A 26557-nucleotide genomic window follows, 5' to 3' on the forward strand; every position below is an offset into this window, starting at 1 on the left:
TCTCCTGTTTGATACTGATCTTTTAACTAATGTGAATCTTTTTCTTTAAAGAGTAAATATCTTTAAATTTTTCTGTGGCCTTCCCTGTTACAAGTTAAATGTTCCTACATCTCCAGAGTATTTTGAAGTGTTTATTTAAATAAGTAAGCATGGATAGACACTATTTTGTAGCAAGGGGTTGGGGGAGTATACTCTAAGGCAGCTTCTCTCTGACAGCTTCTCTTTCTTATGAGTATAGTGTAAACATGTAATTTATAATGTGGGAAAAGAGCGTTTGGTCTTTTAATAAAGCCATTTCTTTTTATTTCAGAATTAAGGAGTTTAAATTCTTTTTCTTTAGCATCTAGCAGTGAGTTCAGGGGTGACGGTCATTAATATCTTGATCCATTACTTTTCCTAAAAGATAAGATTTTTTTTCCCCGTAATGATCCATTTGTCTTACTGCTTTATTTCCCACCAGAAATCACAAAATCCGTTTTTCCTGTGACAGTATAATAATTTTCACAACATCTGATTTTAGTGGCACATACATGCAGAAGATTAAAGGTGTAGGTTAGAAAAGAAGCAGTAAGAAGGCATTAAGAATAAAAACATGGTAGAATTTATTTCTTTAATATCATAATAACTAATTTAGAAAAACAAATATAAACAATGGTTTGTAAATAGATTATTCAATATTTTAATAAAGAATTAATTCATTACATGCACACTTATTTTTACATACTTGCCCAGATTTCTTACCGAAAAAATTTTTCTCCCCCTATTCTCAAACAAAATTTATAGACGTTATATACAGCCTCTGTTGAAAAGACCTTCTGTTAAAATCAGCTGCCCTTAGCTTGACATATCTTGAGTTCTTAGTGACTAACATGTTAATAACAAGTGTGAATGTCATTAATGTGCCTATAATTAATTTCAGTATTAACACCTTATGTTTCTTATTATTCATTCCTCAAATGAAGGATTTTTCCATTTATAACTAAGTGGCAATTATTATATCAATTTTATTTAATGAAGCAATAAATTGTATCTGATGTTATTAATAGTAATTCCTATTCCTTATAACATACTTTTATACTCATTCTTTTATATATTCCTTTACTGTTATATAATACTTTTTAAGTGCCTTTAAGTGAAGAGAAGTGGTTGAAATATAAAAGAAGCTACTGGAATGTCTGTAATAACAAATGTGTTAGCGTATTTACACCTGCTTGAAGGAAAGAGTAAAGTATTTCCTAAAAACCCCACAGTTACATAGGTAGTTTAACCTCTGATCTGCACTGAGGCATTTAACCTCTCTTAACCTTGGCTTCCTTACTTAAAGGAAGTGGCTATTGAGCCTCACCTAAATCATAAAGTGAGTGCAAGTAATTGTTTACTGAGAAATCTAAGAAAGGCTAATGGAAAACATCAAGTATAAATGAAACAGTTGTAACAGTTTTCCACTTTGAAAAGACTTGCCGTTCACACATTGAATTTCTATCATGACTCTAACTCTTTTTAATCGAGCTATTTAAATTTAAATACATAAATGGATGTTATAATATTTTGATTTTAATTATTTCAGTAGTGATTCAGAATTAACTGAAGCATACAGCTTAAACATATTTTTATTACATGTAAATAGTTGGGAACAAATAAACAGTTGGTTAGCCAAAACCCAATAAATAAATTGGGAATAGATTCTGCTAGTTGAATGCTGAAATGAATAGTCTATACTTTAAAGGGCTTTAATTTTTCTTTTATACTGATTTAAGACTGATAATTTATCTCTTATTCTAATTATTTGACCCTTTTTGTTGAAGGAGAGGGGGCAATCTTGTCACTAATTGTGTAACCGTTGTTTAATTTACTCTCTCAGGAACCCTTCCAACCTGCCCCCTGTCCACCTTACTATGCTGATGTTCATTTTGGATTTCCAAGAGGGAGATATGATATGCAACTTTAAAAAACCTATTTGCCAGTCAAGCCATTTTTCAAAGAGAGCTTATGAACCTCTCCTATGGATCAAATTGTGAAATACTAAACTAGGTTGCCTGTGGAAGAATAGTGAGAGACGATGATAGGAAAGAAGATAGGATGGGGTCAGAAGAACCTTATATTCCATGCTTAGGAGTATAAACTGTATACGGTAAGCAGCTGGGAGCCATAAAATCCTTTAAGAAGTATTGTGATATAAGACTAATTTGAAAGAATAGTGAGAGGGTGGTTAATTGTACATTTGATTTTATTCCTTTATGCTAATGATTCCCATGTACATACAGTGAATGAAATATAGGAGACAAATATCTTCAAGTGTTCTCATTTCTTATTGGTTTTAGAGCTTGGAAATATGTTAAAAAGACATGTGAACTAGTTCCATCAATTGTATTTGCTCTTATTTAGATAGTACAGTGATTTTGAGCAAACTGTTAACATAGATTTTAAAATCCAAAATATATTATTAGTCTATAAATCACTGCGTGGTTCTCATTCATTGATTTTCACTTAGGAAGCTTTGGGAGTTGTTTTGTTTGTATAATGCTTTACCCAAAGTATTTTAAATCTTCTACTCTCCAGTAATAATTTCTGTCAAATATATTTTTATATCTGCTGTACTATTTGCTATATTTACTTAAACATCTCTCCACTACCTCATCCCCCCATAAGAGGGGTAGAGCAGGTACTGTAGGAGGAAAAACTTTTCCTCTACCCTCTTATGTTCAGTAGTTGGTGCCTGCAAATTAAACTGAAAAAAAATTAGGAGGATAAAAGGTTTATTTTGTATGCACGTGAGAAGCCTCACAGAAAAGAATTGAAAACCCCCAAAAGCCAGTGAGACCAAGGGGCTTACATACCATTTTAACAAAGAGTGATAAAGTATGGAGAAGAGACTAGACAAAATGGGGGTTTGGACTTCTGGTGGGATGAGGGTGGGCATTAACGATAGGTGACTAAGAAATGAGTGGTAAGTAAGGGTTGTTTAGTAAGGTTTATTATACAGACTCAGGTGAAAAGAGTCTGCTCCTTCTCTTCCTGGTACTGTAGAGGAGGACACCATTACAAATATGAATTTCCTTTACAAAAGGGAAATTTATGCCCTGTTTTTAGGAAGTAAAGGGGAGGACAGAGAGCTCCTCCTATGTTTGCTGTTTTAATTGCCTGTAGTTCAAAATAATCCTTATGCTGAAGTGGCATATTTCGGGGTGTCATACACTGATCCCCTTCATTATAGACTACTCTCTAATACCAGGGTACTGAGTTAAAATAATTCTGAAGGCTTGGCTAATAATCTACTACTCTTTGTCAATTTCCTATCTTAGTTTTCTCATCTGTAAAATGGAGATCATGATAGCACTTACCTCAAAAAATGATAAGTCAATTTAAAAAACACCAAAAAATACTTAATAAAGTGGTCTGACACATAGTAAATTCTCAATGAATAATGTGTATACTGTTAAGAAGTCATTTCCCCCTGTAATCCCAGCACTTTGGGAGGCCGAGACGGGCGGATCACAAGGTCAGGAGATCGAGACCATCCTGGCTAATACAGTGAAACCCCGTCTCTACTAAAGAATACAAAAAACTAGCCGGGCGACGAGGCGGGCGCCTGTAGTCCCAGCTACTCGGGAGGCTGAGGCAGGAGAATGGCGTAAACCCGGGAGGCGGAGCTTGCAGTGAGCCGAGATAGTGCCATCGCACTCCAGCCTGGGCGACAGAGCCAGACTCCGTCTCAAAAAAAAAAAAAAAAAAAAAAAAAAAGTCATTTCCCTCTGAGAGTACATAGTGCAAAAGAAAAAGTTGGAGCTTAAGATTTAGACTTGGCTGGGTGTGGTGTATCATGCCTGTAATCCCAGCACTTTGGGAGGCCGGGGCGGGTGGATCACCAGAGGTCAGGAGTTGGAGACAAGTCAGCCAACATGGTGAAACCCCGTCTCTACTAAAAATTCAAAAAATTAGCCAGGTGTGGTGGTGCGTGCCAGTAATCTCAGCTATTTGGAAGGTTGAGGCAGGAGAATTGCTTGAACCTTGGAGGCGGAGGCTGCAGTGAGCTGAGATCGCACCATTGCACTCCAGCCTGGGCAACAGAGCGAGACTCTGTCTCAAAAACACAGGCAAAAGAGTTAGGTTTAAAACCACATGCAGTGGTGTGCACCTGTAATCCCAGCTATTTGGGAGGGTGAAGTGGGAGGGTCTCTTGAGCCCAGGAGTTCAAGTCTAGCCGGGGCAACCTAGTGAGCACTTCCCTCCACTCCATCTCTTAAAAAAAAAAAAAAAAAAAAAAGGATGGGATTGTTCCCAGTGCTGATTATGCCACCTATTAGCTGTATGACCTTGGACAACTGTAAGCCTCAATTTTCCTATCTATGAAATAAGAATCGTTTTTACCTCATTAGATTGTTATGAGGATTAAACGACGCAGCCTGTATATGTGTGTGTGTGTGTATGTATATATAAATGCGTATATACATATAGTGTCTTCTATATAAGTGTTTATTACATGCAACTTCATATTTTATGTAGACTTTCTAGACTCTCACCTTGCCCCAGGAAGATAAGTGACTTTTACATTAAGCCATGTTCTCTTTTTCCTTTATGAGACTCCTCAATGCTTAATGAAGAGCTCTGGCTACACAAAAAACTAAAGTATAATGTTGACAGACTGCTTTTTTCTACATCTGGGCTCCTTTAATTAAAAACTGACGTTTAGGCCAAGAATTCTTAGGAATTCCTATTTAGGTTTATACCAGTTCTCGCTTATATACAAGATGTATACTTGTGTATACATGTTATATATACACATACAATAATATATGCTGGCTTTCTTTATTTCCCTCTCATCCCATAACAGATTGTATACTGCCTTTTTTAAAAAAAAAATGCCCACTTTTCAAATTAAAAAGCAGAGGCACACATTCTTTCAAAATGTATTAGTATAATAATTATATAATTTGAAATAATGAGGTTGTATTAATAGAATTTCACCACAGAAACAGATTCATTAGGGAAGACAGAGTGAGAATAAGATTTATTTGTTGCTTGATCGATTTCGAGGAATTGGCCTATGTCATTGTGGAGATTGGCTAAGCAGTCCAAAAACCACAGGGCGGGCAACCAGAAAGGGGAGAAAGGGTTGAACTTCTTGGGCATGGGCAGAAGCTGCCATTCATAGGTGGAATTTATTCTCTCTGTCAAGGAAACTTAAGCCACACGCTTTTAAGGCCTTTCAACTCATTCAATCAGGCCCCTCCAGATTATCCAGGATACTCCAGTACTAGAAGTCAACTGACTGGGAGTTTTAATTATATCTGAAAAATACCTGTATAGCAACACCTAGATTGGAATTTGATTGAATAACTAGAGTCTGTAGCCTAGTCAAGTTGTCACCTCAAAAAAGCCATCTTGGGATAAATAATTTTTGAAAAAAGAAATAGAAAGTTCAGGGCATTTTGGTCTTTATTTTTGTGTATTGTGCCTATTATATCTTTTTTATTTTTTATTTTTGAGAATCTGTTTAGTGCCTGGTATTTTGCCAAGAATTATAAAGGAAACAAAGGTATCTTGATTTTTTTTTTCAAATCTTAACATCTTAAAGTTGTTTCAAGCATTTTCCCTGAATTCATTGATTAAGTATTGTTAGAAGAGGTGGAACATGGATGATGCATATGCTTTAGATTGAGGCAGAAGTATGTGTGGTGACTAAGAGGATAAGAAATGATGATCTCAAGAACACTAGACAGTGAGCTTTCTAAAAGCTGGTATTGTGTGTTATTTATCCTTGTGTTGCCATGGCCTGGCACAGTAATTGAAAAAGTTCAACAATGGTTAGTTGTTTAGGTAGATTAAGGAATGAGCAAAAACATAACTTAAAAGCTATCTGTATTGAAATGTGATTTGTTATATGCATTCAGATCTGATTATACTTGGAGTCAAAAGCAACATATCTAAATTAATATTAAGACTCAGGGCCAGGTACATTGTCTGACACCTGTAATCCCAGCACTTTGGGAGGCTGAGGTGGGAGGTCACTTGAGGCCAGGAGTTTGAGACCAGCCTGGGCAACATAGTGAAAAACTCTGTCTCCACAAAAAATTAAAAAATAAAAATTTGCCAGAAATGGTGGCATGTGCCTGTAGTCCTAGCTACTTGGGAGGCTCAGGTAGAGGATTGCCTGAATCTAGAGGTGGAAGCTGCAGTGATCTGTGATCGTACCTCTGCACTTCAGCCTGTGTGACAGAACGAGACTTTTTCTCAAATAAATAAATAAAGGAATCAATACAGCAATACAGTCCCAATTTCTAAATTAGAGAAAGTCATTTTCTATTTCACCTCCCTCTGTTCCTCCACTAGATTGTAAACTCTTTGAGGGTAAGAATTATGCAGTCTTGTCTGCTCTTCAGTGTTTTATTTCCTTGCATTAAAAAGATAATAAATACTGCTTGACGAATTAATTAAAAACAGCATACAGAAGAGATCCAAATTTAATTTTGTAATACATCACCTCCAAGAATAAGAAAACCAGAATATTTCAAATACATCATTTGATTGAATAAGGAACAGTAAACTGATTTTTTAATGTTCCTGTTTTTATGTATTTGAAGTTAATGTTTATTTTGTTTTAAAACCTTTATAAAAATCTTCTGCTTTGTTATCTTCCAGTGAATAAGACATATTATAGCTTTTCTGTAGAACAAGGCATATTAATAGCTTTTCTGTTGAATATGAAAGAAAGCAGCTGTAGTTTTATCCTTCTGAGTACAAATATTTGTTGGGGAATTAAAGATTTATTAGATAAATGGCTTAAAGATTAATTATGCTCTCTTTTTACCTTCCTATCTTATCTGTAGGCCATTGGTCTGTTAATATATAGAAATTGCTATATTTCCCACTATCTTTCCATTGCTTAATTAAATATTAGAAAAATGCTCAAGGAAAAACAATAAAACTGAGCTTCCTTTCTGGTTTTCACGCTTTTAAAATTTATAAAAATTGTGACTCTGCTGCCTATTTTTGTTGTTGTTGTTGTAGTTAGATGAATTTGGCCTGAGATTCTATGAAAAAAATAATAGTTTTTATTTCATGATTTTTTTCAGGTTCTGATTTTATAATATCTAGTCAAGTAATGACATGCAGAGATTTTGTTGTGAGGAGAGGGAGAGAGCAAAAAGTATTCTGCCCTGATTGCTTTTTAGTGATTTTATTACTAGAAAGATAAACATTGCCTTGTTATTTTAGCCAGTAAAATTGTTTGCAAAGTAGGTAACAAAAGGCAAAGCAGTGTATTTACTTTTCCACTTTTTCCCAAAGGTATGATAAAAGCAGGGTTCCAGTGGAACAATTTGCTGAGTTCTTTCCTAGGAGCACTGGTAGCATGTAGTAGATGATTATATTTTGGAAAATGCTAATGATGAAAGATGAGTATAATTTATATTCTTTGAAATGTGACTAAAAAGTTGGAAATGAAGCCTATCTTTCTGAGGTGACATCCACATTTGTGGTTCATTTTCATCACACCTGATCCACTTCTGCCAGCAATTCAGAAAGAAACGTGGAGGTGGGAAAGCATATATGTAGCTAAGCTACTAAAATGACTATTTGAGTATTTCATTCCATCTGTCGAAAGATTCAGTGGGATAAAGAATTTGGCATAAATGGATGTAATTCATTCTCTTTTTACAAAGAAGTGAATGATAGAACAAAATCATCCTAAAATGAAGGAACAAAATACCAGAAAGTTAAAGAAAACAAAATTTGTATTTTTTGATAGAATAGTAGCAGAACTCAATATAAAAATAATGATTGCATTAATAAGTATTTGCTCACTTTTTCCTGTATTTGGTATTTTGGGAAAGTGGGCTTGAAAAACAACGGATACATTGATGAAACATTTCAATTTTCAATTGCCTGTTGTATTTGCTCCTGTTAGACAAATTATAACTTCTCAGTGTATACATATGTGCACAAAATTACACAGAAATTAAGCCATGTATAATAATGCATGACTAAAAGATATACCTCCCTTGAACAAATAACAGTTATTTTAGTAAATTTGCAACAGAGAAAACAGACTTGATTAACAAAAATATGAAAGATCTTTTAAATAAATGAATTTTGAATTTTTAGAGTAACCTAGAATTTTATCTAAATTTGGATTATTTCATTAGCTAGAACATGAAAATAGGCATTTATTCTACTCACCTACAGCTTCTGTAATACCAAATTTATGGAATGAGACTTTGTGGTGCTGCCTTCAGAGCTCAATGATTTGCTTTTTCTGAATTTTGGAAGTCTGTCTCTGATTGACACACATGAATGTAGTGGGAAGAAATGAGATTAAGCATACAAGCTTTCTTTTTCATTTAAACATCATTGAAGCCATGAATTTGTAAATTGATATAAAAACACAATCATTTGGATCTGTATTAGTAAATTTATAAATGGGAGCTTCATTTTGCTCCAGAAATGTGATAATTAGAAATATATTCAGGTGATTTTTTCCTTTGGTTTTTGTTGTTTTTTAATTTTTCTTTCTTATTTTTACCAAAGATTAAAGTCATCTGTAATATTCAGGTGTTTTTAAGAATTTCTCATGGCAAGTTAATTGTGGGTGAACATTTCCCTATTGGACTACCAGATGTACTTAGTGGTTATAACTAGAATAACTCCAGGATTTTTTGTGAACAAGTAGTAAAACACATTTCTGGTTTGCTTTCTGCCATAGAGTATTAAGACTTTTCCACTTTTTAAATGTTACTTTAATCTCTGAAATTTTCAACAATGATTAGTGGCAGTATACACAAAAAAGGAAATGTGTAGGCTTTACTATAATAAAAATAAGAACAACTTATATAAGCTCCACACTTTATAGATTTGTAATGATATACAATTAAATGTACTAATTTTTAAATTATCCTCGTTTTGCAGTAATTTTACATTTTGGTCATTTGTGCAAACCATGGTGATAGTAAAATATTTAACAGAAAATCAAGCAAATTCTTTTAAATCTTTCCGAAAAATCTCACAAATGAGATTTTTTAAAAACAGTTAAGAATATACTAAATTTAAAATGTATATATACCTGGTGCCATCCAGATGTTTTATTGAATTTCTAAAATAAAAGTCCACCAAATGAATAGTTAATTTACTCAACACTTAAGACAAAGATGTATTTCTGTGTTACTAAGAACATGCATCCTATCTCCTTGACAATAGCTCTAATTACCTCAGCTTGGACTGATCAATATTTGATCTTTTTCCCACCATGCAAACATGTTACTTTGACTTTGTATCTTTCTCTTCTTTTCAGATAATTTGCAGCCATGTGAGAATGGTTCATTTTGTTTGTTCTCCCTGGCTTGAGGCCAGGGGTCTTTTATTAGTATAATGCAGTTCATTGATGTGAATTTGTTGATCTCCTGGGTAGGTTTTCACAAATTTAGGGCAATTAAAAGCTTTTATATGGCATTTCACTTGAAGTTATTAGTGGCATTTCAGTGATTTTGCTTTTAAAAATTATTTCATCATTTTATGATTATTTCCTTTCCCTCTCTTTTCTCTACCCTCCCCATCCTATAAAATTCTACAAGAAAGGATTGAAACAATTATTTCATTGATTTCATTAAAAGTAATAATTTATAAAATTGTAATTCAATAACTTAATATTTTAATTACCACAATTTTTAAAGGACTAATGAAACTTGGTTTTGTGTTTTCAAGAGCTGCTTTGTTTTAAGCATATAAACATTCATGCTAGAAGCCATAATTTGGAGAACAATAAGAATTGAATCTAAAAATTATTAGTAATTGCTAAAAAATTCAAAAAGCATATAGTGTAAACTTTTTTGTGTATATGAGACAGAACTTTTTCTAAATTACAGTTTCATTAATATCTTAAAATTTTCTCATAGCTAACATATGTCCATGATATTTTTGCTTCCTTAACTTTTACAGTCAATGGACCATTCTCCAGCAGGTCATAAGTAAGAATGTTAAATAAAGGCCACCTAAATCTTAAGGAATGTGACAACATTGATTAGAGTAAAATCTTTTGGCTTCATTGACATATCTTTTTTCTTTCCCCATTTAAAAATTTGTTTCAGTGGTTTTCCTACTGTTTGTTGGTGGCGTATTTTGTTACAGTACTTGATCCAGTTTGTTTCATTGGTGTGCTTGATTTGAAGGAATGATCACTGGAGAGGATTCGAAATAACAAGCAAAAGTTTTGAAGTATTGCAGTGAGTATATGGAATGTCTTACTCATTTATGCAAAAAATATTGGTGTTTTTTATACTTTTTATTTTAAAAATTATATAACAATAATAGCAAATATTTAGTAGGAATGTAACTTTATGCCGTACTAAGGCAAGAATAGTATATTGAATAAGAGGATATACCCTGAAGGCAGGGTATAAATCCAAGTTTCACTGCTTACTAGTTAACTTCTTAAGCAGTTAACTTCTGAATCTCTCTTTATGTGCAAAAAGGTATAGGAGAGGAAAAATATCATTCTCTCCTTATATATACATGACTGGGGCTTCTATAACAAAAACAGATTAACAAGAGAAAAGTATACACATGTAATTTAAGTGTAAGTTTTACATGACATGGGAGCCTTCATAAGGAAATGAAGACCCAAAGAAACAGCTAAATCTGAGTGTTTTTTATATTAGGTTTAATGGTGAAACGATAGGGTATGAAGTAAATGGAGTAAACTGGGTGAAACTTGGCAAAGCCTTTTTGTTTGGATTGCCCTCTATCTCTTTGTCTTTGGAGAAAAGACGCTTCTTTATAGGGAGGGTACCACTCACATAAGGGTCTTGTGACCTGCTTTGGGGAAAGGTCAAAAAATAGTTACCAGGTTTTATTATCTGTTTCTAGAGAAAAGGGCAGGGGTCAGAGAGACCTTCCTGCTTCTGCCATTTTCTCACATTTCTTCACCTTAAAATTTTCAATATGTCAAGGTGCTATATTTTAGGGTAGTATATCCTGAACCATGCCTATAGGAATAATGATAATAATATCTGCCGTATAAGGATAAAATGAGACAATGTGTGTAAATTGTATGGAACAGTGCATGAACCACAAGAAACAATAACAAAACGTTTGCTATAAAGATATTTTCGACCTTGCATGGTGGTTCATGCTTATAATCCCAACACTTTGCGAGTCTGAGGTGGGAGGATCACTTGGAGCCAGGAGATTAGGACCAGCTTGGGTAACATAGCAAGACTCCATCTCTAAAAAAAAAAAAAAAAAATTAAAAAATTACACATGCCTATAGTCCTAACTAGTTGGGAGGCCGTGATTGATCCTCAGGAAGATCATGCTTGTCTGTAAAGGATTTTATTTCTCCTTCACTTATGAAGTTTACTTTGACTGGATATAAAATTATGGGTTGAAAATTCTTTTCTTTTTCTTTTTTTTTTTTTTGAGACAGAGTCTCACTCTGTCACCAGGCTGGAGTGCAGTGGCATGATCTCAGCTCACTGCAACCTCCACCTCCCAGGTTCAAGCAATTCTCCTGCCTCAGCTTCCCGAGTAGCTGGGACCACAGGGGTGTGCCACCACACCCAGCTAATTTTTGTATTTTTATTAGAGACAGGGTTTCACCATGTTGGCCAGGATGGTCTCGATCTCTTGACCTTGTGATCCGCCTGCCTCGGCCTCCCAAAGTGCTGGGATTACAGGCGTGAATATTCTTTTGTTTAAGAATGTTGAATATTGGCCCCTACTGTCTTCTGGCTTACAGGGTTTCTGCAGAGAGATCTGCTTTTAGTCTGACGGGCTTCATTTTGTAGGTAACCCGACCTTTCTCTCTGACTGCACTTAACATTTTTTCCTTCATTTCAACCTTTGTGAATCTGAAGATTATGTGTCTGGGGGTTGCTCTTCTCGATATGTATGCACGCAATACAGGAACATCCAGATTCATAAAGCAAGTTCTTAGAGACCTACAAAGAGTCTTAGACTCCCACACAATAACAGTGGAAGACTTCAACACCCCACTGTCAATATTAGATCAACGAGACAGAAAATTAACAAGGATATTCAGGACTTGAACTCAGCTCTGGACCAAGCAGATCTAACAGACATCTACAGAACTCTCCACCCCAAATCAACAGAATATACATTCTTCTCAGCACCACATCACACTTACTCTAAAATTGACTGCATAATTGAAAGTAAATCACTCCTCAGCACAAGCAAAATAATGGAAATCATAAAAAACACTCTCTCAGACCACAGTGCAATCAAATTAGAACTCAGGATTAAGAAATTCACTCAAGGCTGGGCGCAGTGGCTCATGCCTGTAATCCCAGCACTTTGAGAGGCTGAGGTGAGCGGATCGCAAGGTCAGGAGATCGAGACCATCCTGGCTAACACGGTGAAACCCTATCTCTACTAAAAATAGAAAAATTAGTCGGGTGTGATGTCAGGCGCCTGTAGTCCCAGCTACTGGAGAGGCTGAGGCAGGAGAATGGCGTGAACCTGGGAGGCGGAGCCTGCAGTGAGCCGAGATCACACCACTGCACTCCAGCCTGGGCGACAGAGCGAGACTCCGTCTCAAAAAAGAAAAAAGAAAAAAAATTTCACTGAAAACCACCCAGCTACTGCTCCTGAATGAATATTGGGTGAATAATGAAATTAAGACAGAAATAAAGCAGCTCTTTGGTACCATAGAGAACAAAGACACAACATACCAGAATCTCTTGGACACAGCTAAAGCAGTGTTTAGAAGGAAATTTATAGCACTAAATGCCCACAGGAGAAAGCAGGAAAGATCTAAAATAGCCACACTAACATCACAATGGAAAGATCTAGAGAAACAAGAGCAAACAAATTCAAAAGCTAGCATAAGACAAGAAATAACTAAGATCATAGCAGAACTGAAGGAGGTAGAGAAACGAAAAACCCGGAGGTTGTTTTTTGAAAAGATTAAGCAGATAGACCGCTAGCTAGACTATTAGAGAAGAATCAAATACACACAATAAAAAATGATTAAGGGGGTATCACCACTGATCCCACAGAAATACAAACTACCATCTGAGAATACTATAAACACATCTACACAAATAAACTAGAAAATCTAGAAGAAATGGATACCTTGCTGGACACATACCCCCTCCCAAGACTAAACCAGGAGGAAGTAAATCCCTGAATAGACCAATAACAAGTTCTGAAATTGAGACAGTAATTAATAGCCTACCAACCAAAAAAAAGCTCAGGACCAGATGAATTCACAGCTGAATTCTACCACAGGTACAGAGAGCAGCTGTTGGTGGGAGTGTAAATTAGTTCAATCATTGTGGAAGACAGTGTGGCAATTCCTCAAGGAACTAGAACCAGAACTACCATTTGACCCAGCAATCCCATTACTGGGTATATACCCAAAGGATTATAAATCATGGTACTATGAAGGCATATGCACATGTATGTTTATTACAGCACTATTCACAATAGCAAAGACTTGGAACCAATCCAGATGCCCATCAATGATAGACTGGATAAAGAAAATGTGGCACATAATCACCATGGAATACTATGCAGCCATTAAAAAGGATGAATTCATGTCCTTTGCAGGGACATGGATGAATCTGGAAACCATCATTCTCAGCAAACTAACACAAGAACAGAAAACCAAACACCGCATGTTCTCACTCATAAGTGGGAGTTGAACAATGAGAACACATGGACACAGGGAGGGGAGCATTGCACGCCGGGGCCTGTCAGGGGGTAGGGGACTAGGTGAGGTATAGCATTAGGAGAATACCAAATGCAGATGGGTTGATGGGTGCAGCAAACCACCATGGTACGTGTATACCTATGTAACAAACCTGTGTGTTCTGCACATGTATCCCAGAACTTAAAATACAATTAAAAAATAATAATAAAATTTGAAAAAGAAAAAGATTGGATATTTCACATCTTCTTGAATGTAAAACTGGGGAAAAGTAATATTTTTTAATGTGCATTAAATTTTTTCTGTTTGTTTGTTTTTCGTTTTTTGAAAGAAGGTCTCACTGTGTCGCCCTGGCTGGAGTGCAGCGGTATGATCACAGCTCACTGTGTCCTTGGCCTTGAGTAGGCCCAAGCGATCCTCTCACTTCAGGCTCCCAAATATCTGGACTCACAGGCGTGCATCACCACTCCAGGCTTATTTTTATTTTTTTATTTTTTGCAGAGACGGGGGTTTTCTGTGTTACCCAGTCTGGTTTCTAACTCCCAGCCTCAAACAATCCTCTTGCCTCAGCTTGCCGTCGTGTTGGGATTACAGGCATAAGCCACTGTGCCTGACCCAGTGACACATTTTAGTGCAGAATAGTTGTGAATTTTTGAAATAGATAACCAAGAAAATTTAACTTCAGATTTATCCCTCAGATCACTACCACCATCACCTAGTTGGAAGTTATCTCTCTGTTTTGTCATTCAAGAATGGGTTTTCTGAGACTTTTTCCAAAGAAATATATATTACTGTTCAGTTTGGCTTTGGAAATTTTATTATTGTCCTATAGTTCTTGTAAAGTAATGTAGATCTAGTTTGATACAGACTATTCCATACACTACATCTGTACTATCAGCTTTCACTTTTCACAGCTCCCGAAAGAAATAAATAAAAGAAAATAGCTTTCTTTTCTATGCTGTTTCTTTCTGAAATAGTACTAATCTGCCTTACCTTTAATACTAGCCCACAGACTCACCTAGTAGTTCTTCCCTTACAAGAGAGTTCTTTTGATCAGATAAGGTTTAATATGGAAAATAAAAAGAAATAATTAGCTAAAAGTTTACCAAAATATTTTTAAAACATACACATATATACTCTACCTTAACATATGGTGAAAAGCAATTTTTCCTAAAATACATTCTATGAAAAAAAAGTTTTGGCTGGGCACAGTGACTGATGCCTATAATCCCAGCACTTTGGAGGCTGAGGCGGGTGGATCACCTGATGTCAGGAGCTTGAGACCAGCCTGGCCAACATGGCAAAACCCCATCTCTACTAAAAATACAAAAAATTAGCTGGGTACGGGGGTGGGTGCCTGTAATCCTAGTTACTTGGGAGGCTGAGTCAGGGAGAATCGCTTGAACCCAGGAGGCAGAGGTTGCAGTGAGCCAAGATCACACCATTGCACTCCAGCCTGGGCAACAGAGCGAGACTCCATCTCAAAAAAAAAAAAAAAAAAAAAGTTTTATCTCCAATCAGTTGGAAGATGTAAGAATATGCAAAAATTTAACAGATTTCTTTAATGTGGGTTTTTCCTAGAACACCTTTTTACATCTCAGAGGACATTAGAGTTCAGCAGGATACAATTTGGTAAATACTAGAATAAAAAATTAGGCTCAGCCAGGTGCAGTGGCTCACGTCGGTAATCCCAGCACTTTGGGAGGCTGAGGTGGGCAGATCACAAGGTCAAGAGATCAAGACCATCCTGGCCAACATGGTGAAACCCCGTCTCTACTAAAAATACAAAAATTACCTGGACGTGGTAGTGCACACCTGTAGTCCCACCTACTCGGGAGGCTGAGGCAGGAAAATCGCTTGAACCAGGGGGCGGAGGTTGCAGTGAGCCGAGATGGCGCCACTGCACTCCAGCCTGGCAATAGAGCAAGACTCCATCTCAAAAAAAAAAAAAGAAAGAGAAGAAAGAAAAAAAATCAGCCTCTCTGTAGTCAAAAGTCAAACATTTTTACTGCTAAAATAAGGCATTTTTTTTCCTTGCTTAATTGCCATGCCAACTTGTATTGGTTCTTTCCTGTCTCCCAATGAGTTAAAAAAGAAAAAAGTATCCAAATGTGTTCCCACCCCAACCCAAACCTGTGATCACTTTTTTGTTTTCTTGCTTTCCTCTAAGGGTATTTCTCCCCGTAATTATACTCACACTTTACGAAGTAGAAACCACTATAGTTTATTTTCAAATTTCAAATTAGAAAGTGATTTGGGTTTGGAAGCTTGTTTCTGTCTCTGGCTATCCAACTGTTTCTCGGCCCCAAGATGCGAAACTGTTTCTTCACCCTAACTGTGAAAGAACACCTGCTATTGAGCATGCTCTGAACGTCATTCTTCTAGTCGTACCCTAGATAAGACATTTTTGAAGTCAAAAATAAACTTCTTGTTGTAATTTCTCTGTGTACCAAAATGTCCTCTTGACGTAGACTGTGTTATCCTAATGACACAGACAAACACAAATTATCTTCGTTTGGGTTGCAGAGATTGGGGGTCATTTCTTGTGCTTATGAGCCTGCTATTCTGCAACTGTGAAATTTCAGACATGTTCAATTTGTGGATTTTATTTTTTATTACACACACGTGTAGTAGTATTGCTTTTAATACCTTGTATGAATATAAAAAGATTGTCATTTTTCAGGTGTTTATTAACTTTATTAATTTTTTATAATGCAAATATGGAGAGATTCCTATTGAAGGACACTTAACGTTTTTTCTAATAGTTCACTTATGATTTTATATTCAATGTAAATGGTTTTGTCTTTCTGGGGCCAGATTCTCCTATTTACCCTGACCCCCCACCATGACAATTTAAATACTGCATTTAACTGTAGTATATGCAAGATTGTCCCTAACAAGTATGAGACTTGCAAGGTTTTTTTTGTTTGTGTCCTCTCCTCTTAAGTTTTCCCTTTAGGATGACAGCATACAATAGGTATGTTCTAGTAAAGTGTTTCTTTTATTCATGAATTACAAATAGCTTAAGAAAATGTTTAAAGTAAAAAACTGTAATGATTAGTCCTGGTAGTATCCATTTTAGTCAGAATGTCTCTGTCAGAAATTATGTCATCACTATGGACTGTTAGCCAGGAAGTTCTGTCTAGCAGATGAATGAATAAGGAGTACTGAGTTTTCTAATAAAAGACACTATTGTAATATTGAAATACTGCTAATGGAGGTTGCCAGTTTTCTGTCCTTAAATTTACAGGACATCTTCTGTGATTAACGTAAGGAATACTTAGAGCAAGTCCTTAGGGTAAACCAACTATAAACTTAAGAAACCAGAAATAGAACTTTTTTTTAAAACAATGCCATTTAAGTCCCTAACTTGTCTTGGTTCAGCTGCTAGACATTTGTTCCTTTGTCTCAAAAACGTTAGCAGAAAGCAATAAATATATTTCTTGCTTTACTCAGCTAACATCTGATTTTATCTGCACATTGCTTCAATTTTAAAACTTTCTTACCTTACTAGTCTGAATGGCTTATGTAGCCCAGTATTGTTATAATTGTCAGAACAAAGGGTTTGATTATTTCGGCAAGGAAAAAAGCCTGGTCATAGTATTTGCATTTCAATTAATTATTTCATTCTGATTTGAAATGTGACTTATGTTAGATATATCTCTGACCCTTCCCTATCTCAATGCTAATACTAATATGTTGTATTTCTGCTACAATAGCATTACATCTTACAGACATTTATTTCCTTTATAACTGACATAGAGCTTTCCACATAGTAGGTATTTAATATAATTGATGGTTTGGAATTCATATATTTTATAGACTAAGTATAACTCTCCTACTATTTCATCTACTTCCTAAGCTAGATTTATCTTTACAGGTACTAGACTTTATAGAATTAATGGTAAATTCAGTATGCATATCTTCTATAGTAAACATAGAAAAACATTTTTGTAATAATGCTCCCCAAATTTTAGTTTCTTGACTAGTAATAAAATATCTTATCTGTACTAGAGTTTTATTATACAATAATGACAGCATTTTCATGTGCTGTGTTATGGCCAGTTAACTAAAAATAAGTGGGTATTTAAAATGGAAAATGAAATTATCCTGTTGCCTGAAATATCTTAACTCAGGTTTTATTACAGCTTGCATATGGTATCTGTTAGAGCTTTGAGTCTATGTTGGTTGTTGAATTATTATGTGGATTAACTATTGCATTCAGAAGTTCTTTAAAAGCATATGTCTGTTTCAAATCTTATACAAATTCCTTGCAGGTTTTGAGAATAGTCTTTTTATATGTCTTTCTTGTTTGTTGTTTTGTTTTTATACCAGAGCACCATGTCCTAAGCAGCAGTAAATTTAAAACATTGCTTAGGATAGTTTTATAATATCATTAATAGATTTTTATATTAGATAGTTTCTCTGATTTTTTGACCTATTATAGGGAACATGGAAAAATTTGAGAAAAATTAGAAGTTATACAGAGTATTAAGAAAAAACTTTTTGTTTTGGTACTCCTAGGAAAACTAAAACCTCTAAGAGTATATTTTAAGAAATTTTTCTAAAATGTTGTAAATCAACCTACAGAGAAAAAAAGTATAAAAAGTATTTTCAAATATTTATATATATATATGTGTGTATGTGTACACAAGCCACATTTTCTCCTAGAACTCACTACTGAAGTTTCTGAAAGTGATTCAATAAGATATATATTTCAGTTTTTAAAATCCATATAATTTTTGTGTTTTGACCATCAGGTAGAGTCTTACAGTTTAGTCGCAGTGGAATCATCAGCTTCAAAATGAAAGAACAAGATAGTCTCTTAGCATTCAAAAATTTAGCATACTTTAACTCATGTTTGCTGTGATGTTAGGTAGTGAATTATTCTTGTTAACTATCTAGCATCCAATGTGACATGCATTTGTTGTTACCTACAACGTATCAAATAAACAGTTACCCTCTGGAATGATAAGAACTTGGGCTTTTTATGAAAAATAAATTCTAAATGAGGACAGAAATGTATATTAATGATACACTATTGATTAAATTTAGAGATACACATAAAGATGACTCTCATATAAAATTTAGAATAAACGTGAACGTTTTAGCATGTCCAACCTTTAGGGATTTAGGCTTTATGAAGGTCTCAAACCTGTCTCCTGGAATTCCAACATTGTGATGACTCAAATTTCATCAGTAAATATGGAAAAATAAACTAAAGTTCTTGAGAAATTGCCATCTAATAAGTGATTATTTTTTTTCTAGTTTTAAAACAAAAAATCTTTATCTACTGTTTATTAGATTCATCAGTGTTTTATACGGGGGGTCCCCAACCTTTTTGGCACCAAGGACTGGTTTCGTAAAAGATCATTTTTCCACAGGGTGCGGTGGGTGAGGGGTGGTTTCAGAATGATTCAAGTGCATTGTATTTGTTGTGCACTTTATTTCTATTACTATTACATTATAATATATAATGAAATAATTATACAACTCATCATAATGTAGAATCGGTGGGAGCTCTGAGCTTGTTTTCCTGCAACTAGACAGTCCCATCTGGTGGTGATGCGAGTCAGTGACAGATCATCAGGCACTAGATTCTCATAAGGATTGTGCATCCTAGATCCCTCACATGCAGAATTCACAATAGGTTCACACTCTAATGAGAATCTAATGCCGCCACTTATCTGACAGGAGGTGGAGCTCAGGCAGTAATGTGAGCGATGGGGAGTGGCTGTAAATACAGATGAAGCTTCACTTGCACTTCCTGCTGTGTGGCCCAGTTCCTAACAGGCCATGGATTCGTATTGGTCCATGTCCGAGGGGTTGGGGACCCTTGTTTCATACAATTCTAATTGTATCATTGAATTTCTTTTTTCTTTTTTCTCATTGTTAGGAGGCTAAAAACAACCTGTCTTGTGCAGATTCTTCTTCTTTACCACCAAATTTTTGTCATGGTATCTTGTCCTTTTTTTACATCTTTCTAAACTGCCTTAATCTTTGTAAGGTAGTAGGCAAGGTGTAAATATAATTAATAAGATGCAAGGAAATGTTCTTAGAAAGAAATTAGATTGTTATTTGAAAACGTACAGAGCCTAAGTGTAAGAGAAATGTCATAAGCAAAACTTCTTTTTTTTTTTTTTTTTTTTTGAGACGGAGTCTCGCTCTGCCGCCCAGGCTGGAGTGCAGTGGCCAGATCTCGGCTCACTGCAAGCTCCGCCTCCCGGGTTCACGCCATTCTCCTGCCCCAGCCTCCCCAGTAGCTGGGACTACAGGCGCCCGCCACCTCGCCCGGCTAGTTTTTTGTATTTTTTTAGTAGAGACGGGGTTTCACCGTATTAGCCAGGATAGTCTCGATCTCCTGACCTCGTGATCCGCCCGCCTCGGCCTCCCAAAGTGCTGGGATTACAGGCTTGAGCCACCGCGCCCGGCCGCAAAACTTCTTAACAGGAAATTTACTGAATTGGAAAGTACTCTTGATTTTATGACTAATTTGAATCGAGGTATTCTTTTTTTTTTTTTTTGAGGCGGAGTCTCGCTCTGTCGCCCAGACTGGAGTGCAGTGGCGCAATCTCGGCTCACTGCAAGCTCCGCCTCCCGGGTTCCCGCCATTCTCCTGCCTCAGCCTCCCGAGTAGCTGGGACTACAGGCGCCCGCCACCTCGCCCGGCTAGTTTTTTGTATTTTTAGTAGAGACGGGGTTTCACCGTGTTAGCCAGGATGGTCTCGATCTCCTGACCTCGTGATCCGCCCGTCTCGGCCTCCCAAAGTGCTGGGATTACAGGCTTGAGCCACCGCGCCCGGCTGAATCGAGGTATTCTTATAGACACTCAGAGATTCCTGTACACGTTACTTGTATTTTTCCAAAACTATATATGTATACGTAAAGTGTACAAATAAACAGTGACCACCAAGAAAAATTTCAGCAGTACACATAAGACATATCTTATACATGATACTCACCTTTTTCTATATCCTTTGTGTTCAAGTTTCTAGAAATGTTCATCTTTGTAAGGATATCATGTGAGTGTGCTCAAGGTTTGTTCTAAGAATCTGGCTGAGCACAGTAGCTCATGCCTGTCGTTACAATACTTTGAGAGGCTGAGGCAGAAGGAACATTTGAGCCCAGGAGTTCAAGACCAGCCTGGGCAACATAGGGAGACCCCATCTCTATTAATTTAAAAAAAAAATTTTCCTGGGCATGGTGGCATGCATCTTTGGTCCCAGCTACTTGGGAGACTGAGGCAGGAGGATCACTTGAGCCTGAAAGGTCACGGTTGCAGGGAGCCACAATTGTGGCTCTGCACTCCAGCCTTGGTGATATAGCAAGACCATGTCTTTAAAAAAATAAAATAAGAATCTGTACACAACTCATGGAATGATATTGTTTTATAGTTTTACTGTATATTTGTTTCTGTCATAACTTCAAATATCTCAAAAACTTTAATTATTTTTATTCAAGACATGCAGAAGCAGGGCAGGCACAGTGGCTGATGCCTGTAATCCCAACACTTTTGGAAGCCAAGGTGGGTGGGTTACTTGAGCTCAACAGTTTGTTGCTACAGTGAGCTATGATCGTGTCACCCCACTACAGTCTGGGCAACTATTTACGAAAAAAAGAGAGAGAAAGAGAGAGAGAGATAGAAGCAGAAATTCAAAGGATACTTTTTGAAATGCACTTAATGTAAAGGTTGTTTTGCATGGTTAATTTATTCCTATTAAAGGAGTACTACATTCCTGCCACTTTTCTAGGTGGTGAATATATAGCAGCGACCAAGTAAATACTGCTGTCCTCAGGGTGCTTACTTTTTAGTGGGTAATGCTTTAAACAAAATATCTAGTATATTAGATGGTAACAAGAACCTTGGAGAAAAATAAAACAGAAAAGAGTGTTCAGGTCTAGCGTGAAAGGTTACACTTTCAAATCTGATCATTAGGGAAAGTCTCACCCAAGACAGTGATGTTTAAAAATATTTCAAGAAGCAAGTTGTGCACATATTAGGGAGAAAAACAATCAATGAATAAATATAGCATGGTTAAGGAATAGCCAGGAGATTAATATGGCTAGAGTAAAATGAGCAATGGGAAAAGTAAGTAGGAGATATAATTACACTGGGGAAGAGTCTAGGGGCATATTAAATAAGACTTTATAGGTCATTATAAAGACTTTGTTGTTTTTGTTTTGTTTTGACTCTGAACGAGATCAAAAGCCTTTAGAGGGTTTTGTGTGGAGGAGAAACATAACATGACTTAATATTTTAGTTGGGTTATTCTCACTGTTATATGGGCAAAACTGAATGGGGCAAAAATAGAAATAGGGAAATCATTTTGGAGGTCATTGCAATAATCCAGTGAGAGATATGATGACTTGGACTAGAGAATTAGCAATGGAAGTGTTAAGATACAATCAGGCTCTGGATATAGTGTGTAGGTAGATTTAATAGAAATTGCTGTTGGATTGAAGAATAGTTTATGAGGAAATGAGTCAAGGGTGGAAGCTTCATTAACCGAGAGAGGGTAAAAGGGGATAATTTGGTCTAGTTTTGTATAACTTGTGGGGAAAGTTTTGGTCTCATAGTTGAGTATTCCATGGCTAATGTAGTACCTTCTCTGTAGTGTATAAGTGATGGGTTTTACTGACTAATAATTTTTTTGTCTCAAACTTGTGACTTAGACTTTGATAAACTTCTGTTTATGATAGATGGATTTTTAAATTGATTTTATTATTTGTATTTTATAATGTATTTTAAAGCATATTAGTGAAAACACAACTTAAAATTTATTTTCTTACCTTCCTAACATTCAAAAAAATGAACATACACTGTATAATGTTTTTTTGTCTCACTAATGTATTCGTATCCCTCTTCCCCCTTCTTGGCAAACTTGTCTGAAAGTATACTGTTGCGTGTTATGTCATGGATGTACTGGAGCATGTGTGTTCAATACGTGTCATAAATGGAAGCAGCTGGTTTCCTATGCAGTTAAGAGAAGGCACGCATACAGCTGAGCTCTTCAAACTTCAGAACTCATTGGATTCAGTTTCTATCCTGTGTAAGCATGCTGTGATTTCAATTAGTACAAATATATAACAAGTTACCTTAATAGCTTAAAAAATTATTTTGTTTCAATAGTTGAACTACTAAATCTGTTTAATTTTCTTTCCGTCTGCCTTCAGTCCCTACTTACCTATCCTACCTCTTGAAAAGAACATTACACCTATGGTCTTAGTTTTACATTTGAATCTGAAAAGGCCTTGGCAAGAGTCGGGAAAAAGTTATCATCTCAAAGGGAAAAGCTGAATTCATACACAGGAACTGCAGGATTACTCTGGTGTTTTACTAGTCCCTTGTAGCACTCGCAAGTCCCATAAATACCTAATGGAAAAACAGCAGAAAATGAGATCTGCAGCAGCCTTTTGAGATCAAATTTATGTTGCTGAACATTTTTTTGAGGTTGAATGTAAAGGTCAAAAGAAAGTGGGTAGATTAAAGTTGCTGATTTTTGCAAACTTGAGGCCATTTTTAAAGGTTTCTCTTTCTGTAGCAAGAAAATTTCAAGATAAATGGCTTTGCTTCATTAGCTGAAATGTCATGTCTTCATTTAATATCTGTTACCTAAAACATTTAGTGATTTACTGGTATTTATATACAATAAACAAAAATCTCAATCCACTTTAACAAATCTAGATAAATTTATGAAATTGCAGATCTTTCCGAGAACAGCATGATGATAATGTACATATATATGTTTGTATTGCCATGTATATATGTATTCTAAATGACATTTTAGATATTTTTGTGGCCGGGCGCGGTGGCTCAAGCCTGTAATCCCAGCACTTTGGGAGGCCGAGACGGGCGGATCACGAGGTCAGGAGATCGAGACCATCCTGGCTAATACGGTGAAACCCTGTCTCTACTTAAAAATACAAAAAACTAGCCGGGCGAGGTGGCGGGCGCCTGTAGTCCCAGCTACTCGGGAGGCTGAGGCAGGAGAATGGCATAAACTCGGGAGGCGGAGCTTGCAGTGAGCTGAGATCCGGCCACTGCACTCCAGCCTGGGTGGCAGAGCAAGACTCCGTCTCAAAAAAAAAAAAAAAAGATATTTTTGTATAATATAGAAGGAAAAGATAAAAATCAAAGTTTTGTAGTTTTAAAGTATAGGTTATTGATCCAGCAGTGTAATTATCACCATCTTTTTAAAAAATTATTTCTTATATTAAACTATTACAATGAAGATAAATGACCTCAAAGAAAAGATGGTGGCATGTAATAGCATTAAAACAAAATTCATGGATGCTTTTAGTGGTCTCTTTACCTTTTGGAACAACCTTTTAACACATTGTTACTGGTGCAAGCCTATATCTAAGAAACTGTGAGTTACTAGGGTACTCCAGACTTGATGCAGTGAAGAACAATGAACTGCCATTTCTGGACATCTCTATCCTGAGTTGATAGTACAGAAAGCCACCACATGTGTTAATGTGAAGTTATAGATTATTTATATCTCCGGGGCTTTCTTTGTGTCTCTGATTTCATAGTTCAGATTGCCCAGTTATTAATACTTAGAATTCTAAAGAATAAGACAAAAAAATGTTGACTTAATACATTCATTGCTGCAATACAATAAAAAGTTTTTGTGGAAATTATCCAGATAATTTCATAGTAGAATAATATATGAAATGAAATATTTTCTTTTTTATGGTAGTTGATAATTAATAGTAAAGCTATTCAGTTTATCTCTAAGAAGTCACATTATGAGAGACTTGTCTCTGTTTTTCTCTGTTTAATTTTCCCAAAAAAATTCATAAGGAAAATACTAATTTTCATTTAAATCTCTATATTAAACATTAAGTGATCTTTTTATGCCTTGGAATCACAATGAATATAAATGTTATTTTTTTATTATAGTTGATTTTGCAATTTCAATTCATTTCTATTGACTATTTTAATTAACATTTTTGTGAAACTAGGTAGAGGTCACAAATCTTGTTAGTCACTGACAGCCAATTCTCAAACCCAGGTCTTTTCCTGTATACCACATTTCCTCATTAGTTCTCACTATACTGTATGGCTATTTCCTCCTCTTAACTTTTTGTATTTTATTACACTGTTAAAGCACAACTGTACTTTTCTTCTCAAGTGCCCTTTTCTATTCAGTAAGGGTCCCGGGTGAGCAATGATTCTGACTGGGCAAGAGGGAGAAGATGGTGTTGTAGCAAGTAGTATTAAAAGGCCCTTAGCAATGTAGATAGATGTATAATTTTGTCTCTTTCTTCTCACTGTTTTCATAAAGACAGAGGCTGTGCCTTAACTTTTTCGCCATTCTCATTTTTGAGACTACCCATTAGGGATTGTTTTTGATATTGTTGAGATGAAGTATTCAGTGAAGCCAAAACCTCCTTGACTTTTATAGTTTTAATAAGTTTGTGCTCTCCAAACCTTCATAAAGTGATGTCTAGTGATCCTTTCAGATATGGCATGCTGTCATGCCAGTTTTAAATAATTGTTAATGGCATGATCTTTAATATTTTACCTAGTTAGAATCAGTAAAATTTATTATATATACTCTGTGCTCATCAATAGAGCCTCTTACGAAGAAGTCAGTATGATGTACTGGATAGAGTATTAGATGGCAAATTGGGTCTCAAATATTATTAGGCATAGTTTTGCCACTAATTTGTGTAATGTGCAAGTTTAATAACCTTTCTGGGACTAAAGTTCTCCTCTTCTGAAATGGAAAGATGAATAGGATTCTCTCTAAGGTCTATCCAGATCTAAAGATCTATTTTATTATAGAAAACTTTTATTCATACACACAAAAATAGAAAAAAAATAAATAGCATAATGAATCTCTGTGTACTCATTACCTGTCCTCGTGTGTTATCAATAGTAACCCCTTAGTATCTTCTAATACCTAGTTCATATTAAAATTTCAATTAAAGTATCTAGTCCATATTAAAATATCATCTCAGTAATAATAGTTTCCAGTTGCTTTGTTTTGTTCAAATTGTAATCTAGACAAGGGGTATGTGTATGTGTGCATGTGTGGGTGTGCGTGTGTGTATGTGAGAGAGAGAGAGATCTAGTTGTGTTTTTAAGACTTATGGTCAAAAATACATACCATAAAATTTCTCACTTTAGGCTGTACATGGCTCACACCTGTCATCCCAGCACTCTGGGAGACCAAGGCAGGAGCATTGCTTGAGCCCAGGAGTTTGAGACCAGCCTGAACAATGTTGCAAAACCCTGTCTCTACAAAAAAAAATATGAAAATTAGCTGGGCGTGATAGTGCGCACTTGTAGTCGGAGCTACTCGGGAGACTAAGGTGAGAAAATCACCTGAGCCCAGGAGTTTGATGCTGCAGTGAACTGTGATTGCACCACTGCACTCCAGCCTGGGTGACAGAGTGAGCCCTTGTCTCAAAAGAAAAATAGTTTTTAACCTTTTAATTTATTTTTTAGAGATAGGGTCTTGCTGTGTCACCCAGAACTGGAGTGTAGTAGTGCACAGCATAGCTCACTGTAATCTTGAACTCCTGGAGCTCAAGTGATCCTCCTACTTCAGCTCCCAGAGTAGCTAGGACTATAGGCACACACCACCACGCCCAGCTCATTTTTAAAATTTTTTGTAGAGCTGGGGTTTTGTCATGTTGCCCAGGCTGTTCTCAAACTCCTAGCCTCAAGTGATCCTCCTATCTTAGCCTCCCGAAATGCTGGGATTATAGGCATATGCCACCGTGCCCAGTCCATCTTAACCATTTTAAAGTGTAAAGTACAGTAATGTTAATTGTATGCACATTGTGTACAATAGATTTCTTGTACAAACACCTTGCAAAATGGAAACTCTGTAACCATTGAACAGTAACTCCCCTTTGCCCCCTTCATACAGCCCCAGGCAA

General features: G+C 36.0%; 1 protein-coding gene across 2 annotated transcripts in view; it reads left to right on the top strand.

The window, feature by feature from the left end:
- ADK (adenosine kinase) overlaps positions 1–26557 on the top strand; it is a 613194-nt gene that overhangs the window by 314431 nt on the left and 272206 nt on the right. The gene's annotated exons all lie outside the window — the stretch shown is intronic.

Source organism: Trachypithecus francoisi, unplaced genomic scaffold (assembly GCF_009764315.1).
Source record: "Trachypithecus francoisi isolate TF-2019V2 unplaced genomic scaffold, Tfra_2.0 Lachesis_group9, whole genome shotgun sequence".
NCBI classification, from domain to species: domain Eukaryota; kingdom Metazoa; phylum Chordata; class Mammalia; order Primates; family Cercopithecidae; genus Trachypithecus; species Trachypithecus francoisi.